Here is a 27,558-nt window from a genome sequence, read left to right on the forward strand (position 1 = left end):
GAGCTCTTCTACGGCAGGACCGAAGCTGCCATTTTCAATATTTCCAGATGAGCTCATCAGGAGTTTCAGAGTTGCATGTCCCAGTCCCCAGCCACAGTGACGACAGGATTATTTATGGGGGAAGGCAGAAGAGAACTTGTGTGTGGCTTGACAAGGCCTATTCACTATTATGATAAAACTTCATATTTGGGAAAGAAAAAGAATACGTATTGTTGTTACAACCAAACCACAGGAAGTAAAGCTTGGCACGATCCTGGCTGGTGGAAAGACCCAGAAGGCAGACTGCTGAGGGGCTCAGGGTTGAAGACAAAAGCAGAAACCAGCACCTAGAGTCGGACCTGCAGGTGGTATCCTCAGCGGGCGCCTCCTCTGCAGACACTGCCCTGGGTTCCTGGCTGGGCCCGGGCAGTGACCTTTAGGTTATCTAACTATTCTAGGGTTTGACGATCTTTAAACAAATAGTCTTGGCCAAGCAGGTCTTAATGTATATTTGGTTAGTTAATTAATGGTTTCCCACCCTGTTCATCCAAGGCTTCCGTTCCTTAGGGAAACCTTTCCAGACCCTCTTCCCCTCTGGATCCCTAACTGCCTGGGTGTTTGCCATCTCAGCGTGGGCTGCGCTGGGTCACGACCATATCTCCCTGTCCACCTCCTGCACTAGAAATGAGCTTGAGGGTGGGTTAGGTATCTCCCTTGCTCCTCTATGTCCCCTTCTTGTCACTGTGCTTGGCATCCGGCAGCTCTTCAATACACATATGTGGAATGAACAAGTGACTGAATGAAAGTGCCTTGCCCAGCGCCTGTCACCACCTGCAGCAGGGCTCATATTTCTTCCCTTTAGGATGTGTGGTCAGCTGAGAAGCAGGAACCAGACCCACGTTGAAAGCGTTCATCTGGATAGTGCTATCAAAGATGGTTTGAAATATTTCCTGGGAGAACATAATTGTTTGTTTGGTGGCTGCTGTTTGCAAAGCACCTGAGAGTTTCTGGGAGGGAGGGCCTAGCAGGAGGGTGGACAGGAATGCACTTCACTGGCCAGACATCACTCACCGGTGGGTCTTGTAGAATCACCAGAGGATCTGCTTTGACTGGCCTGATGTTTGTGCATCCGTGGCCAATGTCAGCACCTACTGCTGTGTAAGGAGGTTACTGTCAACATCCGAGGTGGCCACTGCTTTCTCAGGTGGCCCAGGGTCACTGATCCTCTGACCGGCTCATTCCTCTCCCGGGTCTAGGCCAGGGAAAATCTGTCTGAGGCCCTGAGAGCCAGGAACACAAGGCAGAAGCAGGATTCTTCAGTGTGGGCCCCACTTGGCAGAATTGTTTTGGGTTTGATCACTAGGAGCTGACCCTGGGGGTTCCCTTTTGGTTCCTGGTGAAGAAACTTTCTGTACAGAAACTCCTAAGGATGGTCGCAGGCAACACTGGCTGGTGAATCTGCCCCACTCCCCGTGTCCTGGGCCATGAGCTGAGCAACGGGGCTGGCCAGGCTCCACACTGACTGGCCAGTTGTTCTGGACTGACTTCGGTGAGGACAAGGTAAGGTGGCAGCTTCAGGGTGAGGAAGATCTGCATGTGCCCTGTTGACAGAGAGGTGCATGCACACACTCGCAACTCACACCTGCACAGTCAGGTACACACACTCAGCAGAGAAAGGCTTAATCCTCCTACTCTGTGGTTCACTCCAACTCCAAGTTCCTAGGCCAACATGATGAAGATTTGGGCCTACTTTTTCTTCCAGTAGGTGCAGGATCTCTAAGAAAATTTCTTCTATTTGATTTACTGTTTGCATAGTTAAGTTATGCAGGCACGATTCCAGGCACATATGGTTAGAAGTCTGGAGATTAGTAATTAATGAATCAAACAGGCATTAAGCACCTGTTGGGCCAGGCACATTTGGTAAAAAGCCAATAAACCATTAAATAGTTAAATAATCAAGTGATTATTTCTTAAGTATTACACAGGCCCTTAGCTCAGTGCCTGACACAGAGTAAGCACCTGTCACGTTTGTGGAATGAATGAATGATATGGGTCCCATACAAGAGGGATGCAGGGGTGACTCAGATGAAGTCTCTGCCCTCTCCTCAGGCCCCCAAGGGCCCTCCTCACCCCAGCCCAATACGGCTACCTTCACAGGTCAGCAACTTCACAGTGGCAAAGGCTCAATACAGCCATGAACTCTCTGATGGGGTGAGTGACCAAGTTGGTGGATGGAACCCCTGGGGCTGCTCACCAGGTGGACCAGCAGAAAGCAGGATGTGGGGGTACAGGAGAGTGGGCCCTTGGCCTTGGTTGTAAACTGAATCCACCCTGTTGGGTTGTGTAAGGGCTGAGCAATGAGGCACTGACTGGATCTACGCAGCTGGACATGAGATCCAGCCTCGAACTCCTGACCGCAGGACCTGAGAGGCCCCATGGCATCACCATGTGGGATGGAACAGACATACCCACTTACAGAGCGGTGCAAAGGCCTTGGGTCACAGAGCTGAGCTCCTCTGGGGTCCTGGTGTGCTCCGGAGTGCATCCTGATTACAAAGCCGGTGGGCAGGACCTGGGCCCCAGAGCCCTCAGGAGCCAGCAGCCTGTGCACACTTCTCCACTCCACCTGACACTAGACCCCCACTGTCTGTGTAAGCTTGGCCAAGTTACTTGGTCTATGCCCATTTCCTCATACGGAAAAGGACCCAAAGCAACCACACCTTGCAGGGGTGCTCTGAGGGGGACAGGAGGTGACAGACTTAAATGACAGACGTTTGGCCCACAGGTGGTGTATAGTAAACAGAAGCCTTTGTTACTAGTCTGTTGGGACTGAGGATAGCAGGCAGTGGCAGCCTGTCTAACTGTCCCACGTCCTAACAACAGCAGTGCCCAGAACCAAGCTGAGAAAGTCCTCTCAGGCACCAGGTACTTCCTCAGAGCCATCTCCAAATTGGGCACTGCTTACCCATTTAAAGTAGAGAAGACGAAGGCTCTGGGAAGTGACGTGGCTTGTCCAACTGAGAACTTGCTGGTCCTTCTGGTTCCAAGACTTTCATACCATCCATGCCGCCCACCTCCCTGGGCTGAGATATGAGATACAGGACACATGAAGAGGTGTGATGGAGACTCAGACCCAACTGAAGTCCCACCTCTACACGTGAGGACATTGAGAGACCCACATATATCTATGCACATACAGATACTTTTTGAAAATGATATGAATTAATACTTACATGAAAGTTTAGGAAAGATTTTAACCATCATGGAACTTATTTGGTTTGTAGTTTTCATGGCAGGGGGTAGGAACCATCCGATCAGGCACATTTAAAGCTTCAACTCAGACACCACATCCATTCACATTCCAAAACACAGGACATGGGCTCTGCCCATTCAGAGAAACAGAAAGCCACATGTCTAAGGGCTGGATGCACAATAATCCCACAGGGGAGACAGTGGATAGTTGGGAATAGGAATACAACTTACCAGAGTTGGCTACCCATGACACTCTGTCTGTTTACCTTCAAGACCACAGCTGTGGGCCATGCCTGTGGACTTCCAAGCTAAGGAGATTACCACGGTACCTCGACCAGGAAGGATAACTCTTGACCTCTGGAGTCTTTACTGGTGAGATTCGGGCAGGTTTATTTCCATCTAATGTGTTTTGGTCCTTCACAATATCCTGAAAATTCAAATTTGTTTATATATATATATATACACACACACACACACACAAATATAGACAATATATAAAAGGTGGTCTCATTTAGTGTTCACCACAGTGCTAAAGGACAGCTCACACTGTCCTCACTATGAATCACCATGCATCAGGGGCCTTTCAGATGCACTCAGGTTGTTCAGGTCTCTGATGTTGAAGATTGTTTTACATGCCATTTTTGAGCATTTGGGCTTAACGTTGCAACTGTACCTCAGCAACACAGATACATGTGCAACAGGTATGTTCATTTTCACACCTAAGACCCAGGCTTTGTGAAGTTAGGATATGAGATGGCTTTGGGTTCTTACCAACCCAGTGGAAGAGGAAGTCAGAGAGAGTTCTTAGGGTTTCAGTATAGGCTGAATCATGAGAATATTTTGGCTTCATGTAATTATATTATTGGTAACTGGCTGCTTATGTAGAAATTTGTCAGAAAAGTTCAGCACTAGTAAACTCAAAAGCTTCAGGGGCTGGCTAAGTGGATCACATAAAACCTTTCCTGCTGGACAGAGAACCAAAAGTGAAATCATTGTGACTAATTTGAAAACATATTCAATTAGAGAGGAAAATGAAAGCTGGGTATGAAGGCACATGCTCGTTATCATAGCTATTCAGGAGGGTAATGGAAGAGGATTGTGAGTTTGAGGCCAGTACTGGCAACTTAAAATAAAATAAAATTAAAATAAAAGGGATGGGGATGTGGCTTATTAGGAAGAGTGCTTGCCTAACATGCCCAAGACCTTGGGTTCAATCCCAGTACTGCAGACAAACAAAAAATGAAAACAAGAACTGTTCTGTCAAATAAGACACACAGGCAAGTTTCAGTGCAGAGCTATCTACATCTCTGACCTGTGTCCTCAAAGATTTATTTGAGAATATTTCAGTGTGTGCCCTTCAGTATAGAAAAGGAGCATCGATTCTCAGAGGTCACTGTGCCAGGGTGCTGTAAAGTACTTCTAGTTTTACTTAAATGTACACTCTTCTTAGTATATCATTTAAGGCTCTTGGGCTCTCTGGGTTTTACAATCATTATATAAATTTGATGCCTAAGATATATAATTACATCAAAGTCAAATGTGGTGTTTCCTTTTTTGGGAGAAAGAAAATCCAAATTTCTTTCAACTCAGTGGAGGGCACTGACCTAATTCTAACCTTAGCCCAAAGGTCCAAGTTCATGTATGCAAGAAGAGTTCTGTACACATTTTCCCTATGGCCACATCTTTTACTCAAGCTCCATATCTGACTCACCAGATGCTGCCAGCTGGTATCCTATTGTAACACAGTAAACGCAGTATAACATAGTGGACAGCAAAGGTAACCTCTTCACAAACCTGTGCTTGTTTGGGTTGGGGTTGAAGATGCTAAGATCTACCAAACATGATTTGGTCACTTATTGTTATTGTGTTGCTGTTGTCTGAGGACATTTCTCTCTCTATGTGGAGAAATGAAACAATTAATATAAGCATCATTATTGTATGACCAGAGCAATGAATGAAAAAGGGATTGAGCTAGATTTCGTTCGGACAGTTAATACTGACTCACTAGAAAACATTGAACAGGTTTCCTAAACTTTCTGTGTCTTCGTTTGCCTACGTTTTAAATGTCCTCTCTTGATCTCAGGTTATATCAATCAGGTCCTAATTTTTCAATTCCTCCACAGACCCCTCACTGGGACATCTAACAGTATGTTTTGAGTGCTTCCTCAGGCCAGAAACTGTTCCAGGAACAATCAAATACATCCTGAAGGTGACTTTATGGTCTTCCCTCCCTCACACCAGCTTCTCTCTCTTAGAAATCCTCAGTGGTGGAATAAACATCCATATCCCAGGGCAGAAGCCTGTGGGAGCCCACCTCGGCCTCTCTCTCTCTCCCTCAGCCCTCTGGTCAATGATGACCAAACCCTTTCAAGTGCATTGTCACTATCTTTTTTTCTCTCAGCACTAGAGAGTAACATCATGCTTTTATCAATAAAAAAACCTGAATGATACTTCTGGAAAATTAATGGCTGATATCCATAGCATACTGTTCATATCTGGGAGGTAGATTATATTGTCAACTATACTGGCACTTGTTTTGAATGGCTGAATTTTTATATATCAATAGTAAGCTAAAACAGATCTAATACAAATTGATATAAGGTCTGATAAAATAAAATACAAATCAGTTAAAGTTAACACCATGAAATTAAAGAATTCTTGTTTATATGAGAATAATAGGCTGAAAGCTTTGGCAAGACTCAATAAAAATCAATCATTAAATAGTAAATGCTGTTTTATTTGGTGTTACAGATTCAGGGAAATCATAAAAAGACAGTGATCCCTGACAAGGGATAACACAAGGTAAGCCTTAAAATTGGACCAGTTCTATACACGCCAGGCAGCATAGTAAACAGGGAAACCTAAGCAGAGCTGGGACATAATAGAGTGGAGAAGGAGCTGGGACTTCAGCAAGGCCAATGTGATTATATGATATAAGGTGCAGGATCAAAAGGGACAGCTAAACAGAAAGAGAAGGTTCTAAAAATCAGCAAAAGAACCCTATGGTCTCTTTAGCTGAGTAGTAGAGAGTACATACATATGTGAAGAAACCACCCTAGGATGGAGAAAGAAGGACCAGAAAAAATGAGCATGGGGGCAAAAACACATGGGTAGAAAGTTTGTGTTCTGATAGGCCAGGGTGGGAACATCTTATAATTCACAGGAGACAGAATAGAGTACAAAATTTATTATCTAAATGCTGGAGAGAAAATTAGCTTTAGACTAAATGCTCTTCCAGTCCACTTAACAAACCTTAAAAGTAGGTATGAAAAGATTAAACATAACTGTGTCCAAGAAAAAAAGTACAAGTAATATTTGTAATAATATAAAACTATCTGAAACAGAAAGAAAAACCCAACATGTCAGGCATTCAATAAAAAATACAAGTCCTGAAAGGAAAGAGAAAAATGAAAAAAAGTACCTACATGTTCAAGAAGCTACAGAAAACCATAATATGTTAAGGAAAGACAATAAGAAAGAAAAGGAAGATCACAAACATAACAAAGAATACCATAACAGAACAGTGTAAAAGCAACCAGTAGTAGAAACATCTAAAAGTAACCAAAGTAAAAAGAAATTAACTACAAAGGATGCAAGAAAAGAATGACAGGAGACTTCCTTTTAAAGGTGGCATTAAGGCAATATAGAAACAGTGAATCTTTTACTTTAAAGAATAAAAACACAAAAAAGAACTTCAAAATTTAACCTAGATTTCCATACCAAGAGGCAAAATATTCATACATGAAGGTAGTGTAACAGAAGAATGAAAATTCTTCTTCACTCCTTGCAGGGGGCATATACAAGGTGGAGGTTGTTGCCAGGTGTGGTGGCACACTCCTGTAATCCAAGTGATTCTGAAGACTGAGGCCAGAGGATCAAAAGTTCAAAGCCAGCTTTAGCAACTAAGCAAGACCCTTTTTCAAAATAAATATCAAAAAGAGCTCAGGGTCAGGGATGATGGGGTTGTGGCAAAGTGGATGAACGCTTGCCTTGCATGTGTGAGGCACTGGGTTCGATCCTTAGCACCACATAAAAATAAATAAAAATATTGTGTCCAACTACAAGTAAATATATATATATATATATATATATATATATATATATATATTTTAAAAACAACAACAACAACAACAACAACAACAAAACCCAATACCAACCCCACTCCCAACTTTGGTCCTCTGGAAATCAGTTAAGAAAAAAAGGGCAAAAACATTTACTTATAAAAAGTTAGTGAACTTAGGATAAGAAGAATGGATGCCTATGGCATTCTGGCATGAAACTGATTTCTTTAAAAATCCTAAGATAGAATAGATTGCCAAGGTTGAGCATGCCTATGAACACCATCAGCTTTGATGCTCAGGGAGCTGATTTGTTGGAATCCAAGTACTAAATACTCATAAGCACAGAAGAAGGCAACTTAAAAGAATACATTCTATAAGAAAATAAGTGGGAGGAAAAGCTAAAGCTCTGTGCTCCCCCCCACCAGTAGAAAAACAAAAAACAAAGCAGCAAAGTATGGCCCATACTCGGGATCTGAAACACTGTAGGACTCTGTGGGCCCACATGTCAAATACCAAGAATCTTCTCTTTTGATCATAATAAGGATTGATGAGACATAGGTCTCAAGAAAGCTAGGCAAACTGGGTGTGGTGGCACATGCCTGTAATCCTAAAAGCTCAGGAGACCGAGACCCTAAGTAATATAGTGAGACCCTGTCTCACAATTAAAAAAAATAAGAAAAAAGGGCTGGGGATAGAACTAAGTAGTAAAGTGAACCCTATGTTCAATCCCCAGTACCAAAAGCAGAATGCTAGGTAAGCACTCTACCACTAAGCTAATATGCCCAGCTTTACTAAAGACAATTTAAAGTGGCTCTAACAAATATAACCAAAGAATTAAAGGAAAGTTATCTGAAGAATTAAATGAAACATTATTAAAATAAATTAACAATAAATCATGAAAAAAGAAATGCATCAAGAATAAACAACTGCAAAGGAGAAGGATGCCCATTCTTTCATCACATTTGCAACATAGTACTAGAAATCCTAGCCAGAGCAATTAGGTAAGAAAAAGAAATAAAGGGCATACAAAGTGGAAAGCCATCATCAAATTGTCACTGTTTGCAAATGACCTGATTTTATATATTTAAAAAACAAAAACAAAAAACATCCAGACTCTCTGCTAGAAAACAATTACAAGTAGTAAATTAACTCATCAAGTTGAAGGAGACAAAATCAACCTTAAACACACACACACACACACACACACACACACACACACACACACACACCCTTCAGCAGCACTGTTATACATCAACAGTATCAAAATTACCTGAAATAAGAGTCAAGACAGCAATCCATACACCAAAGTACAAATGACATTTTTCACAGAACTTAAAAAAAAAAATACTAAAATTTATATGGGTTCACAAAATACCCCCAATAGCCAAAGCAACCTTGGGAAAAAACAAAAATACAGGAGGCATTTTAATACCTCACTTCAAAATATACTACAAAACTGCTGGGCATGGTGACAGATGCCTATAATCCCAGTGACTTGGGAGGTGAAGGCAGGAGGACTGCAAGTTCAAGGCCAGCCTCAGCAATATAGCAAGATCCTATCTCAAACTTTAAATAAACAAACAAACAAACAATAAAAGGGGATGGAGATGTGGCTCAGTGGTTACCTATTTCACTTGGGATCAATCCCCAGTACCCCTCTTCCCCCAAATACTACAAAGTAATGAAAACATCCTGGGATTGGCAAAAAAGAGACATATAGACCAATGGAACAAAACATATTAGAAGTAAGCACAAGCATATATAGCCAACTGACTTTAGAGAAAGATTTGAAAAACACACATGGGAGAATGAATCGTGTTTTAAATAAATGATGCTGGGGAAATTGGGTATCCACATGCAGAAGAATAAAATGAGACCTCATTTCAAAAATCAACTGTACATAGACTAAAGATTTATGTAAGATCTGAAATTCTGAAACCACTAAAAGAAAACAGGAAAAATCCTTCAGGATACTGCTATGGCCAAGGATATTTTTAAGAAGCACACACACACACACAAACAAAGCAAAACAAAACAAAAAACAACAGAAATAGTATAGGAAACAAAAGCAAAAAAAAATGGTATCATATTAAACTACTAAATGTCTGTACAGCAAAAGAAGCAATAAAGAGTGAAGGTCTTAAAGAATGGAAACTTATACCTCTGAATAAGTTTAACACTGACCATGTTTTTTTACCTGGTTTATTCCACTTAAAATGCCCTTGAGCCAAAACCCAATGAAATTCAAATCCAGAAGGCCTAATAAGAAATCTCTCCATCTCAATTAGTTTAGTAAGAAATAATTTAAAAATAGTTTTTTATTTCACAGATATTATTTTTATATTGATTTGCTAGGTTTCTCCCTATTATTTAATATTGTATTCATTAACACAATTATATATATAAATATATATATATATATATATATATTTAATGAATTAAATGGATTTACTCATTCCTCTTTCTCCCTTGTTCACTTTATATTCTCTCCCTCTTTTTCTTTTTGTGTTTTCTACTCCTGTCTCTCCACTGCCATTTCCTTTCCCTCTTTTCTCATCATGACCCCACAGTTTAATAGCAATGTACTTTCTTTAATACCTAATTTCTTAACTTATGCTAGAGAATTACTCCACTTTCCACTTTTAGATAAAAGAGATTGAGAAGAACATGTTCAGAATATTTTTTGAAGGTTTATTAGTATATGGCTTTGTTCTGAATTGATTACAGCTGATTGTATCTCCTCTCAAAACAGTGTGAGGGACTGAATATAAAATCAATGTTGGGTGTGAGTTTTGACATAGACATATTCCCAACTCAGGGCACACAATTAAGAGAAACAGCTCACTAAAAAGTTCCTTACATAACACTGGAAGAGATAATCATCCTAGCAGATGTGAAAATATCAACCCAGAAATACAAAAAATGTGAGGAAACAAGGTAATAAGATAGTTTTCAAAATTCACACCTCTCCAATAACTGATTTCATAGACACTGAAGTCAAGAAAATGTCAGATGAAGAATTCAACAAGTTTTTGGACAGGGGTTGTAGCTCAGTGGTAGAGCGCTCCTCTAGCAAGTGTCAGGCACTGGATTTGATTCTGAGCACTGCATAAAAATAAGCAAATAAAATAAAGGTATTGTCCATCAACAACTACAAATATTTTTTAAAAATTCAAAAATTGGTTAAAATGATCACTGAAGTAAAAGAACATCTATCAAATAAACTAAAGGAAGAAAGGTAGGCTATAAAAGAGCATTTGAATTTAAAGATACAGATTCATAAAAAGCACCAAACAGAAATCTTGGAAATAAAAATCTCAATCAAATAAAAAAGTCATTTGAAATTCTTACTAATAGATTAGGTGATGTAGAAAACAAAGTTTTAGGCCTTGAAGAGAAAATATTAATGAGAATACTTTACATGAGCAGAGTATCTAAGAAATATGGGACATTAAAAGACCTAACAAGGCTCATAGAACAAGAGAGATACATGACACTGATATACCAAAAATACAGACTAAGAAAAGAATTTTTAAATGCTACAAGACAGAAATGCCAAGGTCATGTATAAAGGAAAACCAGTCACAATGACAGCAAATCTCTCAGCAAAAACTCTAAAGGCCAGGAAGGCTTGGAACAAATTGTTTCAAGCCCTGAAAGAATGTAATTATAAACCTAGATTGCTATTTCCAGTAATTATGTGACAGAACCTAAGAAGAAATAAAAAAAATTATGTGATAAGAATAAACTAAAGGAAATCATGACCACTAAGCAAATACTATAGAAAAATAGAAAATTCTACACACAGAAGATGATAGAAGTTTTAATAAGGAGATCTCGGAAAGGAATAAATCTCATTAGAAGAGTATATTAGTCATTCACAGACTGAAAATGAAAAGATGGAAAATTATATTTAATGCAGATGGAGCCTGAAAGAAGCAGGGGTGGTAACTCTCACATCAGAAAGAAACAAATTTTAATCCAAAAAAAAAAGTGGCTAAAAAGATCACTGGTAGAGAAAAAAGTCCAACAAGAAAAAATAAAGATTGAAAATATTATCCCCCAAATACCTATGCACTGAATGAGACAAAATAAACAATATTTGACAGTAAGACTCAGATAAATTCCAATACAACAATCATGGTAACTTCAATATAATTCTCCAATAGATACATCATAAAGACACTACACAAATAAAACCTACTATAGATCAAATGGACTTAGGGACATCTACAGAATATTTCATCCAACAACAGCTGAATATGCTATCTTTTCAGATGCTCATGAAATGTTCTCCAAGGTAAACCCTATTTTAGGACACAAAACAAGTCTTTGAAAACATTTTTCAAAAACTAAAATAATTCTTTGCATCATATCAGATTATAACAAAATAAATTCATTGGCCAAGAAAACTACAGAAAATATATAAATACATGGAGACTGAATAATGCAATACTGAATGATGAGCACAGGACAGGCATGTTAGGTCACAAAATAAGTCTCAACAAATTTGAAAAAAATGAAGCCAAAGCATGTATCTTCCTCTGAAAACAATGAAATATAACTAGAAAAACAGTAAGAATTTTAGACATTGACTATAGAAATACATGCATATTAGAAAATATTCTCTTCATTAACCAATAGGGAAATTTAAAAATTTCTTGCAAACATATAAAAATAATGTTCTAAAACTTATGACAATATGGTAAAAGCAGAACAAATAGGTAATTTTTATAGTAGCAAGTACTTACATTAGAAAAATAAGATTTCACAAAAACAAATTAAGGATGTAAATTAAAGAACTAGAAAAGAATTAACCAAACCCCAAGTTAGTAGAAGAAAAAAAATAACAAAGATTGAGCAAAAATAAATAAAATAGAGCCTTAAAAAATACAAAAGATTAATAAAAAAGGGATTTTTTAAAAGATAAACAAAACTGACTAATCTTTACTATATAGACTAACTAAACAACAATAGGAACAACAAAAAAGAAACAGAAGACCCAAGTAAATAACATCAGGAAATACAAATGCAAAGAATCATTAAGGATTATGATGTATAACTATACAGGAATAAATTGAAAAACCTAGAAGAAAAGTATAAATTTCTGGATACATATGACCTAACAAAGTTGAATCACAATGACAAAAATCAGAAGTGATCAATAACCAGTAATATAAAAATTTACCAAAGAAGAAATACCTAGGATGAGATGGCTTCATGCCTGAATTCTGCCAAATATTTAAAGAAGGAATAATGCCGGTTCTCCTCTAAATACTTTAAAGAAATGAAAAGGAGGAAACCCCTGAAAACTTACTCTGTTAAGATAGCATTACCCTGATAAATAAACCAGGCAAAAACAAACAATAGCAAAAACAGACTATAGCCAGGCGCGGTGGTGTATATCTGTAATCCGAGTGGCCCAGGAGGCTGAGGCATTAAGCAACTCAGTGAGACCCTGTGTCTAAATAAAATACGAAATAGGGCTGGGGATGTGGCTCTGTGATCAACTGCTGCGAGTTCTCTCTCTGATCCCTGCCCCCCCTGCTCTCCCCCCAAAACCCAGATCATTACAGATCAATATCCCTGATGAACAAATATGCAATAATTCTCAAAACTATGTTAGCAAATCAAACACAAAAGTACATTAAAAAGATCCTGTGCCATGATCAAATTAAATTTATCCCAGGGATACAAGGAGGTTCAAAATAATAAACTTAGCACAGTAATACATTAATAGAAGAAAGGACAAAATCATCTAATTATGTCAGTGGATAGAAAAACTGTATTCAATAAAATTCAATGTCCCTTTGTGATAAAAACTCTCAAAAAATTAGATAAAGAAGAAATGTACTTTGAGATAATGAAGCCCACATGTGACAAAATTGTAACCAATACTCTGAATAGGTAAAAGCTGACATCATTACCTCTAAGATGAAGGAAAAGATAATGATGTCTATTGTCACTGTTCTCATTCAACATATTATTGGAAATCTTAGGCAGAGGAATAAAGCAAGAGAAAGAAATAAAGGGCACCCAAATAGGAAAGAAGAAAGTAAATTATTTTTGTTTATAGAGGACATGATTTGATATATAGAAAAAACTGAAGATTCTTCTGAACTGTTAAAAAGAATACATTTCATTAAGGTTGTAGGATATAACAATTAGCAAAAATCAGTAGCTTTTTTATTTAAATATGCCAAAAACAAAATTGCTAAAAAACTAATCAATAAAATAGTCCCATTTGCAATACCTACAAACTTAAGTGAAAAGAAGTAAAAATAAAATACCTAGGAATAAGTTTAAACAAATGACTAATCTCTACAACAAACATAACAAAATGCTGATGAAATAAATTGAAGAGGACAAAAGTAAATAGAAAGACACTTCCTGTTCATGGAGTAAAAAAATCTTTATTATTAAAATATCCACAGTACTCAAATCAATCTACAAATTCAATATTATTCCTAACAAAGCAAATATGTTTTCTCAGAACATAACTAAAAGTTTTATGCAATCACAAAAGGTGCCAAATAGCCAAAGCAGTCCTGAGCAAAAAAAGCTGAAGGTATTATAATACCTGACTTCAAAAGATACTACAAAGATATAGTAACCAAAACAACATGGTGTTAACATAGAGTACAAAAGAATTGAGTTCCTAGAGATAAATCCACAAATAACAGTGGACAGTTTGGGATAAGGTACCCATAGTGTACATTGAGGAATGGAAAGTTTCTTCCTTGAACTGTTCCAGAAAAACTGGATATATACTGAATATCCACAAGATGAAAACTAGATCCCCATCTTTCACCATATATAAAAAATAAACTACAAAAAAATGATAAAAAAATTAAATGTAAGACCCGTATCTATACAACTACTAGATGAAAATATAGAGAAATGTTTCAGTACATTGGTCTGGGAAAAGATATTTTTTGCTATCAATTCACAAACACAGGAAACAAAATATGTGATAAATTGGATTATCATAAACTAAAACTTCTTTATGATACTGAAACCCATCAAAATAATGAAGACATAACTGACAGAATAGAGAAAATATCTGCAAGCCATGTATCTGACAAGGGACTAATATTTAGAATATACCAGTTAATCAAAAACTCAAGACAAAAACAATTCAGTTTTCAAAAGACTGAAAGACACAGACTTTTTCACAAAGACAGTAAAAAAATGGCCAATAAAGGATCAACCTAGGCACCTACTGACAAAAGAATAGATAATGAAAATGTGATATGTAGATACAATGAAATATTATTCAGTCATCAAAAGGATGAAAGCTTGTCCATTGTGAGACGAGAGATGAAGTAGAAGACATTATGTTAAGTGAAGCAAGTCAGGCTCAGAAAGAATATGTTCTTCGACATATATAGAACAAAATTTGGATCTCAAAGAACTGGAGAAGAAAATGGTGGTTACCAGAGCCTGAGTAGGACATGGGGAAAAGAAGACAGAGAGTGAATTATTAACAGGTAGAAGGGTACAGCTGGACAGGAAAAATAACTCCTAATGTTTTACAACACAACAGCCTAACTATAGTTCACAACAATTAACTGAAAATATTTCAAAATAGGTAGTAGAGAAAATTTCAAATATTCCTACCACAAAGAAATAATAAATGCCTTAAGTGACAGAGAAGCTAATTACCCTGACATTATCTACATTTGTGCACATGTATTAAGTGTCAGATTATACTCCATAAGTTTGTATAATTACGATGCATCAATTAGAAGTAAAGATACTTTTAAAGAAAAGAATGAAGAGATAACAGGAGCAAAAAGTAAAACTCTCTTTATTCAAAAATGACCGTATCTCACATGTAGAAAAGTTCTAAACAACCTAAAAAAAAAAAACAGAATAAAACAAAACTCACCACACCCTGACCAAAACTGCTAGGATAAAATTACTTTGTACAAATTTTAAAAACTGTATTTTTGTGTAATAGCAGGGAACAATCTAACACAAAATAATAAAATCGCAGTTACAAGATAAAATATGAAAACGATTAGAAAAGAATTGATTCATTACAATTCATATGAAAACTTCAGAAGCTATTGTGTAAAATAGGACAAGTTTATCCCCAAATTTGTATTCTGCAAAGGACCTATAATACTCAAAACAACTTTGAAAAGGAAGAACAAAGTACAAATACTATATTACCTAATTTAAAAATATTACTCAAGGGCTGTGGCTGTGGTTCAGTGGTAGAGTATTTGCCTAGCACATGTGAGGCCCTGGGTTCTATCCTTAACATCACATAAAAAATAAATGAATAAAATAAAGCTATAGAAAAAAAAGTTACTTCATTTAAAAAAAAAATCTTACTCAAATGCTACTCAAAGAAGGTAGCATGGGGGTAAGGACAAATAGCTCAGAATGCAAACCAATCTACAAGTTCAGTGTTGTTATCTTTATACCTAAAGTAGTCAGATACATCCATTAAAATAAAGAGAGATTAATATATTTTGAAGATGCAAAACTTCTTGGGAAAATTCTAGCAAATCACATTCAATAATATTAAAAAATAAAAAGAAAAAACTACAACATGACTGTGGGTTTTGACCCATGAATAAATGTAAACATATGAAAGTCAAACAACTCAGTTCATCACATTAACAATGTTCAAAAAGAATATTACACAATGATCTCCAGATGCAGAAAAGCAACTCATAAAATCCAATGTACATTCTGAATTAAAACTTTCTGAAGAACAGAAACAAACAAACTTCGTCAGTCTAATAGATGGCATCTATGAAAACCTTACAGTAAACAATACATTTAATGGTGAAAGACTAATTTTTTTAGACAAAAAGCCAGACTAATGAGAAATATATATTGCATAATTCTATTTCTGCAAAAGTCTAAAAGAGAACCATGAATCAAATAGCAGAACAGGATGATGCAAGGGTAAAGTGCTGAGAAAGTAGATAGGGAGGAACTACAAAGTGCCAAGAAAAATCTTCTAAGGTTGATGGACTTATTATTTATCTTGTGGCTTTTCAGGTACATAATATGTCAAAACTCATTCAATTATACAATTAAATGTGCAGTTTTACCTCAATTATACATTCACAAAGAACAAAAGACTACATGACTGCATGCCACATACATGTAAGCTCTTTTTTTGTTGTTTCAAATAAATGGGTCAGTATTGGATTATATGCAAGGTTTATGCAAAAAAGAGGATATAAAGATCTAACCAGAGAATCCATACTAAAACTAAGGCCTTGGTCCTGTTTCAAAAGGTATTTATATACTTTTGAGTTAAAATGTTTAAATTCTGCTAAAATCTCAAAGTTATATATAAACACACACCTACACACAAAATTTCTTATGTTAAACTACTGCTTTATATGAATTTATCAACTACAGTTTCAAATCCATCTGAAAACAGTGCTTCTATTGGAGTGTATCTACCTATACATATACTGCATCTAAGTAACAGAAATATAGGTACACATACAATCTATTAATTTATGTCAAATATGCTTATATAATGTAGTATTTTCAAAGTTTTATGACTTCACAGAAAGACAAAATAAACTCATTCGTAATGTAGTATGACAAAAAATATTTCACTAACAATTCCTTTCTTATTCTTGTCCTTTTTCTTCTTAACAGACATGTTTAAAAAAGATTAGTCATTAATTTGATCATTAAACAAGAAAGTAAGTAACACAGATCAAGAAGTAAAGCATTTAATTTTTTTCAAATGTGAAAAACATATCTTATTAAGGCTACATTAATTTAATAATCACATAAATATTCTATTAGTACAAATGCCAAGTCCATAGGCTGCCTCCAACAGTAGACAGTCTGAGTTTGGAAGAATGTGGCAGTAATAAGTGCATATTCTCCACATGTCATTTACATAGCATTTACAGCCACAGTTGTTTTCCAGAAAACAAAAGTAATAATTAGTAGAGTATTATGGCTTCACAGTTAGTCTGTTACAAATAAGCAATAATTATCTAAGGTAAAAACTTTCTAAATGACTTTAAAAATCCCTTACCGGTATCTATGAACAAATATGCCCTTAAAAATAGAGTTCATCATATTTTCGATTTCGTCCTGGTTTTCTTGTAGCTGGTGGGAGGAGAAAAGACAGTAAAAAACATAAATTGAAAAACTGGCTATTTTATTTGGAATGAACATTTCCAACTGTTTTAAAATCCTGGTTATTATCTATCCTTTCTCTCATTATGCAATAGATGTTTGAAATAACCAGTATACTTGCATTATTTCTACAGCTTTATCACCTTAAATCTCTTGCTGTCTCTATCTAGACACGGATTAGCTAGGAATGGTAGTGAATATCTGTAATTTAAAGGACTCAGAAGCCTGAGGCAGGAGGAATTCAAGTTTGAAGCCAGTTACAGCAACTTAGCAAGATCCTCCGCAACTTGGTGAGACCCTGTCTAAAAATAAAAAAAATAAGAACTGGGGATTGAAAAAGAACTCAGTAGTGCCTCTAGGTTCAATCCCCATTTATTAAAGAGAAAAGAAACAAGAAGAAAAAATAGATATATACTACATAGTGACTAACAAGGTAAAGTGATCAGGCTCCTATCTCCAAAGTATCATCTGCTAAAAGATGGGAGCCATTACAGCATGTTAGCATAATGATAAGACTTATCTAATCCCAGGGGACAAATTGAAGTCAGAAAAGAGAGAGAGAACAATCTGAAAAACAATGTTCTAAAGTGAACGGGGATTAGATTCATTGTACAAATATAAGGACTGGCCTTAGAGGGCATTGTAGTAAGAGAAAAGACAGAACATATAGATATTACAACTATTGTAGCCAGACAGGTAGGTTTAATCCTTGAATAATCCTATTCTGATTGTTTCCATTAAAGAACAAGATAATCAACTAAGTGTGAAGACAAGACAGGAGGTTTTATAGTTTTGAGGTAAGGCATAACCTTGTAAGGAAGTGCAAATAACTCTAGAATGAAATATCATAGGGTTTACTAGGCAGCATTAAAAAGGTTCCATTGACAGATTAACAGAAAATCCAGCCATTATAGTTAGGTTTCCTCCCCAGTCATTTTCAGGTACTCTGATGCAAGTGTGGTGCATATGGTGATACAGGGTTTTCTAGGGAGTATGACAAAGGGAGACAGAGGCAAGAAATTGAGGGTATAAAGAAGGATGTGATTATAATAAATAATGAAAGGAAAAAAGAGATAGATATTGTGTGAAGAATAATAAAAATACTGGGATGGAACTGCAAATTGGTGCAACCACTATGGAAAGTGGTATGGAGAGTCCTCAGAAAACTTGGAAAGGAGCCACCATTTGACCCAGCTATCCCACTCCTCGGTTTATACCCAAAGGACTTAAAATCAACATATTATAGTAATGCAGCCACTCTATGTATAAAGAAGCTCAATTCTCAATAGCTAAACTATGGAACCAACCTAGGTGTCCTTCAATAGATGAATGGATTAAAAAAGGGGTATATATACCCAATGGGATATTACTCAGCTTTAAAGAAGAATGAAATTATGACATTTGCTAGTAAATAGATGGAGTTGGAGAATATCATGCTAAGTGAAATAAGCCAATCCGAAAAAACCACAGGCCAAATGTTTTCTCTAATATAAAGATGCTAATTCACAATAAAAGAAGAATGTTACCTTAGACTAGGTAGAGGGAATCGAAAAAAGGGGAGGAAAGGGGATTTAGGGATAGGAAAGATAATGGAATGAAACAGTCATTATTACTTTATGTATGTATGTGACTGCATGATCAATATGATTCTATAACATGAACACTCAGAAAAATGAAAAAATTATATCCCATCTATAGATATCAAAGTGCATAAATGCATTCTACTATCATGTATAACTAATTAAAACAAATAAAAAATTTAAAAAAATACTGTGTAAAAGTATTTCAGGACCAAACAGAAGAAAAACAGTAGATGAGTAGGAAAACAGAAAAAAAAACACTACACTGCCCTGGCTGGTCTAAAACTCATAGGTTCAAGTGATCTTCCAAAGTGGGGAGGGGACTATAGGCACATGTTACTATATCTAGTGTCTAAAAATGTTTGATAATGGGACACATTAGATTATTAAGAGAGGGTTGATAATACTTAATTTTGCATAAGCCTTACTATAAAAAGCTTAGGTTAAAAGGGGGCTATGATAAACTTCATCATTTTCAAATGATAAAGATTTAACTAATTGGGACTGGGGTTGTGGCTCAGGGTAGAGCACTTGCCTAGCATCCATGAGGCACTGAGATGCACCCACATAAAAACAAACAAAAAAACCAAAGAAATAAGCAAGCAAATAAAAGTATCCTATCCATCTACAACTAAAAAACTATTTAAAAAAAAGATTTAACTAATCCCTTTATCCCTTTAAATTTGAAGCAAAATAGGAAGGAGAAAAGATTTTTCATCTTCAAAGAATCCAGAAAATACCTGCAGTCTCAAATCACAAATATATGAATAGCAAGGAGACGAGGAGGGAACATTCAAATCAAAGAAAGAGGTAGAAAAATCATGACAGCTATTATCTGTGAAACAAAAAGCCATTTTGCTCTGTAAAATGCAGAAACAGACTGCATCTGTTCCACAGAAGATGGAAAGTGATATAGTCTGTAAAATATGCAATTAAATTCCCATGTCCTCACCAAACCTAGGCAGCCTGGCAATTTTTCTACCACATACTTATTTTGGAAGTCCAGACATTTATTTCTTGAGGAAAATAAACCAGAGATTTGGAATCATCGTATATATACATATGCATACATACACACACACACACATATGTGATTCACATTAACAATTATATGTGATGTGCAGAATGTCAAGCACTTCCTCACCCTACCCAACTCCAAAATGTCAAGACAGCCATTATACATGCTTCTGCAAAGAAGCTGATCTTTTACAGGAGAAAAAAAAATTACCAAAGCCAACATCTGAGGACCTATAATGAAAACATTAGTTTACCACTAGACAACCCCACAATGATACCCACCAATCTGGAAAAAACATACACCAGAGTATAGCACCGTAAAATTTCAGAATACTAGGAACAAGTAGCAAAATGTAAAAGTTTCTAAAGACAAGAAACAGGGTCATTACTTGGCAGAGCAGCTCAAGACTGTTATCCCAGTGACTGGAAGACTGAGACAGGAGGATTCCAAGTTTGAGTCCAGCCTCAGCAACTTAGTGAGATGCTGTCTCAAAATAAAAAAATTAAAAGGGTTAAGGATGTGGCTTAGTGGTTAAGTGCCCCCCCCCACCGAGTTCAATAGGGAGGGAGGGAGGGAGGGAAGGAAGGGAGGAAGGAAGGAAGGGAGGAAGGAAGGAAGGGAGGAATGGAGGGAGGGAGGGAAGGAGAGAGGCTTGAAATATTTTAATTAATTATTTATTTGTAAAGTTGTTGATGAACCTTTATCTTATTTATTTATATGTGGTGCTGAGAACCGAACCTAGTGCCTCACACATGCTAGGCAAGCATTCTCTCACTTAGCCACAATCCTAGCCCTTGAAATCTTAATAGCGAAGAACTTCTCAGGAGCAATACTGGAAGATAGAGACAAATTCTGAAGAAAATAATTTGTAATATTTAAATCTAAATTGCAGTCAACTATTAAATAAGAGGCCAAATCCATATTTTGTAAACATGCAAAATCTCAAATATTTACTTCCCTGATATCCTTTTATTCATAAATGTATCAGATAATATCCTATACCAGAAAAGGAGACTAAATTAAGGGGAAAAAATATAATAGGGGATCTAAAAGATAAAGGATCCAAACAACAGGAAAAACAGAAAATTTATATAAATTGAGGGACAGTACAATTGTAGCAAATAAGGTTATGATTTAAAAAAATTAAAAGCACATTAAAATTCTTGTTAAATAAATTTAACACTTATTTTATTTCCTTGATTCTATTTAACTTAAGTCACTAAGTTAATAAATACAAGATACAAAATGTTTGTAAAGTGATTTTTAAAAACAAGGTTTATTTTAAGAAACTGGTTTCTAAAATAAAGCCGATTTTCAGAACTGTTAAAAAAAACAAAAGGAATGTAAAAACCAACAAAAAGAAAAAATTTTAAATTACTCTAGACTCAAAAAAGATATTAAAATTTTAAAGTCATACTTTTCTTTTACAGATATAATTATATGATGTGGAGGTATTTGTGGTTTTGGCCAACTGTATATTAACCCCAAAATACTACAAGGTAATGATTAACAAATATTAGAAACTTGAATTAAAGTTTTATACCTGTAGTATGGGTGAGAAAGATGAATGATAAAGTAAAATAACAGAAGGGATAAAAGTACAAGGCAATGAAAACTTGTACTTTTTAAGAAACACTTAAAAATGAGTAGGAAAATTTAAATATAAAGACAAAAATTAAAAGAGAAATTATTTATACTCTATGGTCTCTTTTTTTGATGATGACAGATTGTACTAAACTTTTCAAATCCTAACCATAAAAAACAGAAATAATCTGTCTGTTTAAGAATTATAAAATACTTAGTGAATTTAATAAATAGAATATGGGTTCTGAGAATCAATAGGTAAGTAAAATGAAAATGCATCATATTAATATTCCTTAACAGCAATTTTTCTAAATTCACTAACTTGTCTTTTTTCCCTGATTTCCCCATTAGCCATGTCTATTATTACTATAAGTAGGTATTCAAACATTCTGTATGAACACAGACAAATACTATTAGCCCTCTTGTCATTATAGAGTAAGAGCTGCAACTTACTAAATTCCAGACACCATTCCAAACTCTCTTAATCTCTTTTAGAAAGAAGTAACTGTCATTATCTTTCCCACTTTGCATTTGAAGAAAATGAGACCAGGTAGGTTAAGATTATCCAACTAGTAAAAGGCACAGAGAAATGGGAATCCAGAAAGTTTGGCTCCAAAACCCATTCTATCAATCACTAATATATGGTTTCAGCAACTAAAAGCCAAAGAAAAGAAATGTCAATATTCTAAAGCAAAATGATTTTCACCCTACTATTAATAAATAAAGCAATTTCACATACATAATGTCTTTCTTCACAGAAAAAGTTTAGAGATGCTAAGAAATGTTAATAAATAATAAACCATATGCAAATATAAAATCAACCACAAGTTAACATAATAGTGTCAAACAATAAAGTATAAAGAAATATTTAATCCTTCAAGAGTTTTATCTTGAAATTTATCTTGAAACCATTTATCAAGACTGCCCTTATATAATGATCTTGACCACATTTTAAAATTTTTCCCAAACTCAATTTGGAAAAAATTAAAACAGAATCAATTACTTCATTATTAATACAGATACTTAATTCTTTATTCTCCTTTGTTCAAATAAGCATCTTCACCTTAAAAGTGAGAGGTAGCTAGCCAGTATTAGATTAATACTATCTGCAACATCATTAGAAAATTACATAGGTGAGAAAATAATGAAAAATAAAGTTAAACCAATGTTGCTCATTCTGAAAACTGCCATCTAACAAAAATTTGAAGTGAACAAGTTCTGAAGTATTGACATACAGTTTAAAAGCAGTTGCTTAAAAATGAGATAACTATAATTCTGAAAAAGATTCTTGGAAGAAACCATTATTTTCATAATTCCAAACAAAGTGCTAAATCAAAGAAAGTCCTATTTATTCATGACCATGTTTAAAAAAAAAAAAAACTTTCTCCTAAAGTATAAAAACTTCATCAAATTGGGGGAAAATGTTCCCAGTCTCAGACTATAAATCCACCAGAATTAGTGTAAGAAAATGTTTCTTAGGTAAGTTAAATCCACAAACTGTTCTAATATGTCCAACTGAGAGCTATTATAAGGGTACTTAGTTCTGAGGATTAAGAGTTAATAAAAACTGTACTGCAATGTGAGCCTTCTTTATGTAACAGGTCAAGCAAATAAAACACTATACTTTAAATTTTCAATTAATAGAAAAGAAAAATAAGGAAAGTAGGAAATAAAATGTAACTGTTATCAGCCTGTTTCAATTTAATAATAAAAGTACTCCAAAAAGACTTTACCTCCAATGAAAAGTTAGAATACTTATAAACTGGGATAACAGACCTGAAGAACTACAGAATGTTGAAAACTTTTAACAAAAATGTAGTATACAGTTTAACTCAATGCATAAACACTGATAATAGGGACACATTAGTTAATTCATAATAAGAAAGTGGGATATTTGGAAAACAGATTAAAAGTACTACTGATAAGATCACTCTAGTAACTTATGAAGCTATGGAACTCATCACATCTGTACCCTACAAAATAACTAACCTGATTCTCTCTCTTCTCAGCTAAGATATAAGCAATGTCAAGGAGCATTTTATTCCAAAGCCGATAATCATATCTGGCCATAACTGCTTTGTAACTGTCCATGCACATAGTCTTTGAAGCAGAGGATTAAATGTTCCTGCCCATTTTATCTAGTCCCTAAGACTTGTCCTGCAAAGTGAATAAAAATGATTATCTTTTAATCTATGCCTCAATACATACCATAAAAAAAAGAGGACAAAGATGAGAAAAAAAAATCCTTGACAATATGGATAATTATTGTCCAACCTAGAATTAAGTTCTCAGCAAGCCCTCTGTGCTTTGTTGAAAGAAAGGTGATTGATATGTCTCACACATTTTATTCAACTGAGCTTCAGAAGATATGATGATTAATATAGACATATGGGAATTAAAGTACTATTTTGAAACAAATTTAGAGAATGACTGAAAAATAGGTTCTAAGTTTTAAAAAAATCAGTATAAACAATGTTGATAACTTCCACTTTTCAATATTTGATTTTGAAAAACAATTTCAAATGCAAATAATCTACATGATGAAATTTTTAAGAGTTTGGGTGAAAACAAAAAGGCATTCATAAAGCAATTTTAAGAGCTATCATGAACACAAGTAAATAATGGGAAAAGAGACAACAAAGAACTCGAAGGAAGCTACTCAACTTAAACAGAAGAAAAGCCATAATGAAAATATACAAAATTAGCAGATATAAGCAACCAAAGGGATAGTGAAAATGAGTCAACAGAAAGAAGAACTAAAATGAATCATCATAATAAATGTAGTTAAAATACAGAAATACATCATTTACATGGCATCGAAGGACAAATGCAAATGAATTAAAGTGTGTTGTTCAAAGAATTAAGACAACATGCTATTTTTGGTTCCGGAACTGAAGACAGGGAATTGTGCCTAATCATGCCCTCTACCACTGAAATATATATCCCTAGTCCCAAGTCAATATTTTAAAAGTGAAAATATCCTGCATATTTCTATAATACAATACTCTTTCTCTTTTCCCTTTTTTACCCCTCAGTACTAGGGACTAGAACCCAAGGGTTCTTTATCACTGAGCTACATACTCATCCTTTTTATTTTGAGACAGGGTCTTATTTAAGTGTCTGGGCTGTCCGTGAAATTTCCATCCTCCTGCTTCAGGCCGGCCAAGTCACTGGGATTAGAGGCATGCACCAAGGTGCCCAAATTCTGTTCTTAAATAGTTGTGTGGCACAAAGTTTTCTGGATTCAAGAGAGGTAGTCTACTGCTAAAGAAGAGCCCCAGATTGCTCTGAAACATAAGATCTATAAACTAACCTTTCTGTCTTTTTTGTGAATTGTCATTTCAAAACACTACCAGCAGAACAGTATCTAAGGTTAATCTTCAATTTGTTGCTTCTCCTTCTCTCCTGACTTTAAGAAAATAGATAATAACTTCTTTTTGAAGGCAAGTGCATTAATTTTTTATGACAGCAACTTTGGCTTTTTAGAAGCAATTTCTACCTTATGTTTAAGTTGTGTATATTTCAAATCAATGAAGTCTTTATGCATCTGACAACCAGGTAATTGGGCATTACTGTACACAGAGAGAAGTAAGATAAAAAGAAAATAGAAAACAAAAAAAAAAAAAGAAAAAGCAGACATATGCAGAAGATATTAAAGGCCATGAAATTAGAGAGCAATGTGTAGTATCACACAACTTACTGAATAAACATTTTAATTATATTTTAAAAAATATATAACTACGTAAAAAACATTTCTCTTCCTAATAATGAAGAGGAGGATATTCTCAAAACAGAATAAACTGTGTTTGCTTTATGTTCAGTACAGAAATATTTAACAATAAATGATATTTCTATTTTACCTTTTATATAAAGATAAAACTAGGTAAAACATCTCCCTCTCCTCTTAACAATGAGAAAAAAGACAATGGTAAAAGAAAATAAATCGTTTCATATTTGTTTGGCATAAAACTGTAGAACACTAATCATAGCTGTATAGAACAAAAAATAAATAAATAAAAAGAAAATTGGAAAAAATGAATGGATTATCTCAAATAACTCCAGATAATATTATCATACTGGAATTGGGTAATAGGTCAAGCCAGAAAACAACACAATATTTAATCAGGCATTTGTAGCATATTGTTCCCAAACCACCAGGATCAACATCATTTAGAAACTTGTTAAATCCTGAGGGTGAGGCCCAATAATCTGTTTCTACATGTCTTTAGATGATTCTTATGCATGCTGAGGTTTGAGAAACAATGTTTTAAATAAATGAAATACTAAAATTTAAATGCAAGATGAAATGTATGTAGTTAACCTAAATCTGGTTTGTCATGGTAAAAATTAAGATGGAAGATACACAAAGTTACTGCTACAAAAAGATGTAAGTTGGGAATATTGAAATATGTTTATATATACACATGTGCTCTCACATGCACATTCCATACATGAATGAAAAGGAACAGTCATTTTAGGTAAGCACAGTTAAAGTAGTAGAGGCAAAACAGACAATTACTCAATTAATAAAATTATCTTTTGGGAAAACAAAAGAATGAATATACTTGGCTGACAAGTTAATAATAATTCTAAATGAAGAAAGCAAAGGTAAAAACTTATCAGTTTTTCATATTATCTGAATGAACTGATATTAGTACCTGAATGAACTGATATTAGAGACATTAGGTCTAGATATGTTTAAGTTAGCAAAGCATTAGTTACAGAAAGAATATCTGTTTTATACTAGATAGAATTGTTTAAAATATTTGCAATAAAACAATAAGCCATAAAGCAATGTAATTAAGTAGAGGAAAAAACAATGCCAATTTGGAATTTCCACTATCATTAATTGGGTTTACCAAAGAATATGGCATAGTTACCTCTTAAAATATTTTGGTTGTAAAATATAAAGATGTAGGAAAACACATTCAGAAAGAAATTTACTGACACATTTTTATTTTTAAGGTTATCAGATGCCAGATAAGCAAATAGGCTTAAACTTTACCCTAACAGATAACACAAATCACTGAGATGAATTTGGCAGAATGTTATTTTCCAGAACACTGGTATTAAATTAATATTTGCTCTAAAGAAGGCTTAACTGAAATAAAATATACTTAACAAACCAAATGGAAAAGAAAGAACATGTTGGTAACTTACCAGCAAGGGTACTTGTATGCCTAAAAGCTCTGACTTGGGAGTCTGACAAACCAGTCAAAAGGGATATTACTGTATCCATCATATACTCATCATAAATAATGCTATATTGACACTGTCGAATCAGGACTCCAATAAATTCACAAAAATTTGATCGAAACTTTTTCCACTGTGGTCCAGGCATGGGAAGGGGACAATCACCACTGTCCTAAAAAGTATAAAAAGAATAGTAAGTATGACATGATAGTATATTGATCAAAGGTCCCCACCCCTCCTTTTTTTGGTACCAGGAATTGAATCCAGTGGTTAAGCCACTGGGTTAAGCCCCACTGGATTTTATATTTTATTATTTTATATTTTATTTAGAAACAGAGCTAAGTTGCTTAGGGCCTCACTAAGTGGGCAAGAGGAACAAGCATTGTAAGCAATATAATTAGCAAAGTCATACTAATGGGACCATAGAGCTACATTGTTTCATAAACTAAAATAGAATTTCTAGTATTAAAATAACAAAATAAGGGCAGGGGCATAGTGACTCATAAAGGAAACTAAGGAAGTTACACTTCATTCTCGAGGCAGTGGGTGGCTGATGAATGATTTTGACCAAGTGAGTAACTAGCTTTATAAAGAAATAACTGATTGCAATGTAGAGAATAGTCAGTCATTAGGCAAAGGAACAGAAAAAGAGCTAAGGAGACTTACCATTCTAACATATTCATAAACAAAGTGAGAGATGGAGCAGGAAATTTAAGACAGTAGCAATGGTGAGGAAGATAATGGAAAGAATGTGATA

The 27,558-nt window shown here is 35.0% G+C and overlaps 1 pseudogene; it reads right to left on the reverse strand.

Moving 5' to 3' along the window:
- LOC101964374 (endothelin-converting enzyme 1-like) overlaps positions 1-26,945 on the reverse strand; it is a 66,022-nt pseudogene extending 39,077 nt beyond the window's left edge.
- Positions 26,946-27,558: the final 613 nt, after the last annotated feature.

The sequence above is a fragment of the Ictidomys tridecemlineatus genome, unplaced genomic scaffold (genome assembly GCF_052094955.1).
Source record: "Ictidomys tridecemlineatus isolate mIctTri1 unplaced genomic scaffold, mIctTri1.hap1 Scaffold_100, whole genome shotgun sequence".
In the NCBI taxonomy this organism is placed as follows: Eukaryota; Metazoa; Chordata; class Mammalia; order Rodentia; family Sciuridae; genus Ictidomys; species Ictidomys tridecemlineatus.